At 38.2% G+C, this 5,361-nt stretch overlaps 1 long non-coding RNA gene across 1 annotated transcript; it reads right to left on the bottom strand.

Moving 5' to 3' along the window:
* Positions 1-543: 543 nt before the first annotated feature.
* On the bottom strand, positions 544-5,045 carry LOC120724375. Its single transcript, XR_005693898.1, has 2 exons — positions 4,409-5,045; positions 544-3,642 (listed from the first exon to the last, which is right to left on the bottom strand). It is a non-coding gene; the product is annotated as an uncharacterized LOC120724375 (long non-coding RNA).
* Between the last annotated feature and the right edge of the window lie 316 nt (positions 5,046-5,361).

Genomic DNA, 5,361 nt, shown 5'->3' with positions numbered 1-5,361 from the left:
ACCGTTTTGCACATCCTCTACAGTAGAAATAACAAATAAAGTTTTACAGTCTACAGTTTAGACTAAAATGTCAATCATATATATTTAATCTTTGTAATATTTATAACTGAGCTACTTGTAAATAGTAGAGCTATTTCTTATATTTTTTATAACTTTGTAATACTTCGTATTATTTCATTTAGTTAGTTTGTTACTGTTCTTATTGTCTTGGAGCAACTGTAACCACATTATTTCCTCAGGCACTAATAAAGTATTCAGATAAATGCTGACAGTGATGTCTTGACTTGGCTTCATGTTGTGGAAGGGTTTATCTTAAGCATGGAGAAAAGTCTGTAATCACCCACTTTAGTTGTCTTTCGTGGTCTTTCAGGCTTTTTGGTGTTGCTTAGCTGTCCTTCTTTTTAAGAATGTACCACATATTTAATTTGGTCACTCCTGACTTTTTTGCAATCTTTCTGATAGATTTTTTCCAGCCTCATGATGGCCTCCTTAACTGATTGCTCCCGCAGAAATACTGACCAGTGGCAGGCACGTTTTTTTTTGTTGCTTCTGAAAAGCCTGCCATTTAAACTGTTAAACTTCTTGACTGTGGCCTGCAGGCAATTTCATCAGGGACACTTAGAATCAATTATGAGGGAACTGGCCTCACCTGGCTATGAAGCTGCTAGTCAGTCATTCAGTTATCCAATTACTTTTGAGCCTATGAAAATGGAGGACTGTGTGTAAAAGCAATGGCTGTATTACTTTAAGTTAATGCAATACTTTTATTAAATAACTAGGATTAAAACTGAAAGTCTGCACTTTCACAGCACTTTTTAATCAAGTGCTGTGGTTAAAAAAGTAATGAAATACACTTTATTTATTACTTTTCCTAGTCATTTTTAATTTGTTACACTATGCATTACGTGACTTTCTCATTACTCCATATAATGTCACTGAATGCACTGTCTCGCAACTACCAATTAACAATATTAACCTTAGGTTACAATTCCACACATGAACACAAATCCCTATCCTAATGAGGACACACATATTATCATTCTTTTAGTATTTCCATATAAACACAAACTAAAGATAAGAACCAGCATAAAGACACTTCAAAGTGACCCAATGACTCTACTTTAGAAACACATACCTATTAAAGTTCGACTCTGGCTGCTGAGCTGGGATAAACTTTGACGTCACTCTGGGTTCTTGGCTAGCTTTATGTTAGCAAGCTGGGCAGGTGCATAAAGGTGCTAAAGTTTTGTTAGCAATATAATGCAGCTGATTTGGCCCTGGATGTAGTTTGTGTCCATAGCTTCGCTGTAGTTTGCTCCACCATCTTCCTCCTTCCAAAGGTGAGCTACAATCAGCTGATTGTTGCATAAGTGTGCAGGAAGAAAAGAAGCACATTTGTTTGAGTTTTTTCTTTTCTTTCTCTCCACCCAGTGCACAGATAACTGAAGAACATTTGTAACACAAGTAACAATATAATTATAACTGTAAAGTGCTTACTTTATTTAGTACTGTAACGCTTCACACTACTACTGAAAAATGTTATGTGATTTCAGTTGCAACCAACACTTATTTGATTTAAAACATTTTCTGATGGTGTACAGAGTTATTATGTGTAGCTTAGTTTCTAACATAAAAGTCTGGCATAACTGGAATGGGTCAGAAATAGGTAACATATTGACGGTGACATAAAACAATAGGGGGTATGATTTCAGAGCTACATAGTCATGCAACCACGTTAGATAAAGTGCAAAAAACAACATTGGCTCTGTCCAATAAACTGGGACATCTTATAATTTTATGATCATTAATTTGACTGAGAGTGATAGGTGTTAATTGGGCAGTTTTTTAAAATTCTGAACAGAACTTTAAAATAATGTTAAATATGATTGTTTTACTGTCAGGTATGGAAAATGGATCAGACCCAACAGGTTCACCCAGCTGTGCATCTTCAACTGGTGAAAAACTATGGAGTCGTTATTTATCCCTTTCAAATAAATAGCATTATTTGGGAGACTGAAACCTTGTTTATTCACTCTTTGCATGATATTCATATTTGAATAATCTCCAAAATTATTAATACAGTGTAGAACTTCACATCATTAATTTACATTGTCTTCCTAAAACCAGAAGAATGAAGGATGAATCAAAAAAGTAATTGAATTTCCAGCCTCCTGTTTTTATATTCAGAATTTTTATATTTACATAAACCTTCTCTTGCTTGTCTGATGTGAAAAGGTGGCAGTAGGCTTGTCAAATACATCGTGATGTACATGAATCACGGCACTTTTAAAAACTCCACTGAAGAGAGATGAAAAACAGCATTAGTTGAAAACACATATCTGTGTGGGGGAAATGTTTATCGAGAGCTCTTGTAATTATGTAATTTTGTCTCGTCTTATCTTCTACAAAGGTTTGGTAGCACCTAACTGGAGAATTAGTACCTTGGGCTGTTTGTATGAATTAGCTCCTAACATTTGAAAAACTGTTGAAAGAAAACATGGGACTGCCTTAGTAGTTCTGGAAGTTCTGTTAAAATCTGCATTACGTGTGGATGGAAACTTGTTTGATGTGACTCTTCTGCTAGCCTAATGTGTTTTGCTGGGATGTACTGATAGCAGCATACCCAATGCACCTATTAGAATATCGAGCCAGTGGCTAAATGTCTGTTTGTTCAATGTTGCAATGTGTTTATATTTATAATATCTTCTTTTTTCTTTTTTTTCTTTTGCCCACAGGTGTTAACCGTACTAGCAGTTGTCACAGAATGTGCCAAATTACATGCTTTTGATATCATATAAAAACAGTAGCATGTATATGATTGCTTTTATCCATCACCTAGTAATTCTTTTGGCATGCCACGTTTTGAACACCTGTAATTAGCAAATTATTACCCTGTGCAGTAGTGCTACTGATTCAAGGAAAAAAAAAAAAAATCAAAAGATACTAACTGTGTTTAAGACATTTCAATAAATGTCATACACAGACTGCCGCACAACACCTTGGAGATGCAATTGCCTTGACTGAGGAGTATTATCATAAAGATCTGCAATAGAAGAAAAATACCAAAGTACCAAAATTTAAAATAGCGTGTGATGGGGCATGGTTTTTTCCAAATTCATAATCAGGTTTTCGCATTATGAAAATGCAGGGGTAAGAAATGCCTACCACAAAAAGAATTATATGAAGGAGATTGGGCAATTACTTGTTCAAACCTTGGAGGGTGTGAGGACTAGAGATGGGAAAAGTAGGGTGAAGAAAGAGAAATACAGAGGGAAAGAACAAAAGATTGAGTGCGAGAACGAAATGCTAATAAAACGAGACAAAAGCGCTGCTAGTAGACTGGAGGGTAGATTAAGCAGGAGGTAGACTGTTTCATTGCCACCAACAGCAACAAATCCCCCAATAATAACTGCACCCAATTTCATCAGAGTGTTGCAAAATAAAGAAATAAAGGAATGCAGCTTTATGCATCAAAGCGTGAAAAATCCCTCTGTGGCTGAGAGCTGGATGCCAGTGGTCTCCTTCCTGGTATTATGGCAGATCTTATCAATGACGGGGGGCATTTTGTTGGCAGGATTACCCAGGCTTGTGAAAGGGGATATTCATTAACTCCTGTTGACATCTCACAAAGCGATCATAATCCTGCAGAGGAGAAGAGGACGGAGCATGTGAACTGGAACGGAAGCTTTGTGCCGCTCAGTGGCACCGAGATGTAGCCACCCTTTTTTTCTGCACAGAAATGCCAAAGGTTCCCTTACGGAAGAGTGCCTTTCCCAGCAATACAGAGGGCACTTAAGCGGTAAATAAAATCATACTGTGACTACAAACCAGAGAGGATGGAAAAAACCTGGGTGTAGCATCAAACACCACCCTGGAGGTTTTCTAAAGGGAGTTTCGTAACTCGCATTTGTGTTTAACACTCAATGCCATCGGTCACTATCTGAGATCACTCAGGCTGAGCTACAGTCAGAGAAGCAAGTAACAGCCTGAGTGTGACTAGCTGTCAAGCAAGCATGCCCCTAGAGAGGGAAGTATGCTTACACAAAGCTCTGGGAGGACTTCCAGCATCTGAAACTTTTTCAATGCATTAAAGGTGGGGCTTTCAAAAGACAATTCCCGAAGCTTATCCACTTTATTCAATTTGCTCAATGCATCAAGGTGAGAAAATAAAGAGGGCTAGTGTGACAAGTTAAAATAACAGAAAACTCATGGTCTGTAGTATTAAGATTCTTTGATTCTGAGCGGAGACAGGCAAGTGAAGAGAGCTATGCTGTAGCAACGTGAGACACAGCGAGAGTCTCGGCACTAATGAACATGGCTTGTCACTGAAAACATTTTCAGCACAAATTTTTTTCTGCCAGTTTATTACTTGACAGCCTTTTAAGTTTACAACAAGAATTATACTTACATTCCAAAAAACGTCCCCACTCCTGAGGACCGCAGAGAAGACCTGGACAGTTTACCACAGTATACTGATGAGTGTTTTGAGCACGTTGTTGTGGCAAAACAAAGGTAACAAGGTGCCAAGTCCCTCTAGCAGTAAAAGAATGTCGTACTCGAAACTAAGCCGCTCTGAAAGCTCACCGGAGCCAGCGACATGGTGGACATTTTCATGTCGTAGTTAAAATCTCTCACTCAGGAAATGACCCGACTCTTGGAAGAAAACAAAACTATCTAAGAAAATGTCATTGAGCTCTGAGTCCGCATAATGAGGTACAACTTGGTGTTTTCAGGAATACCAGAGAAGGTAGAAGACGATCTGGAAACAACAGTGAGAGAATTCATCCAAACCGACATATAATTCCCGGAGGATGTAGTTAAATCCATATCTTTTCATCGTATTCAGTCTGGAAGGTCAAACTTCCACATGCACGCAGACTCAGACTGATATTGGCCAAATTCGAACACTTCAAACAAAAACAGCTGGTGAAGAACTGCACCCAGGAGCTTAGAGGAATGGACTTAAGCGTGAACGACCAGTTTCCCAAGGAGATCCTGGAGCGACACAAGGTCCTGTTCCCGATCCGAAAAAGTTCATTCCAGGAAAGCTCCCGAACTGACATTGTGGTCGATAAGTTGTACATTAACAGGCAGCTTTATCGCGACCAAAACATTGCGCCATGGCTGCACTGAGTCAGGTGACCTCTATTGACAAAAACGTCTTTTTCTGATTTTTTTTTTCCAGTGTTCTTTCCCCCTAACAGAGAAGTCTACAGACTGTAGAAGAATTAATGCTGCTCTAATCAGCATAGCCTGTTTCCTTTCCTTTCTTTTCTTTTTCTTGTTATTTTTAGGTGACTCTGGAATGGTTATTTGTTGACTGCACTGTTTTATTTCTCTTGTTACTTTTCACATCTTTTC

Source organism: Simochromis diagramma, unplaced genomic scaffold (genome assembly GCF_900408965.1).
Source record: "Simochromis diagramma unplaced genomic scaffold, fSimDia1.1 OVJJ01000685.1, whole genome shotgun sequence".
In the NCBI taxonomy this organism is placed as follows: Eukaryota; Metazoa; Chordata; class Actinopteri; order Cichliformes; family Cichlidae; genus Simochromis; species Simochromis diagramma.
Note: the sequence above shows the minus strand (reverse complement) of the source record. Positions and strands in the feature narration are given on the sequence as shown.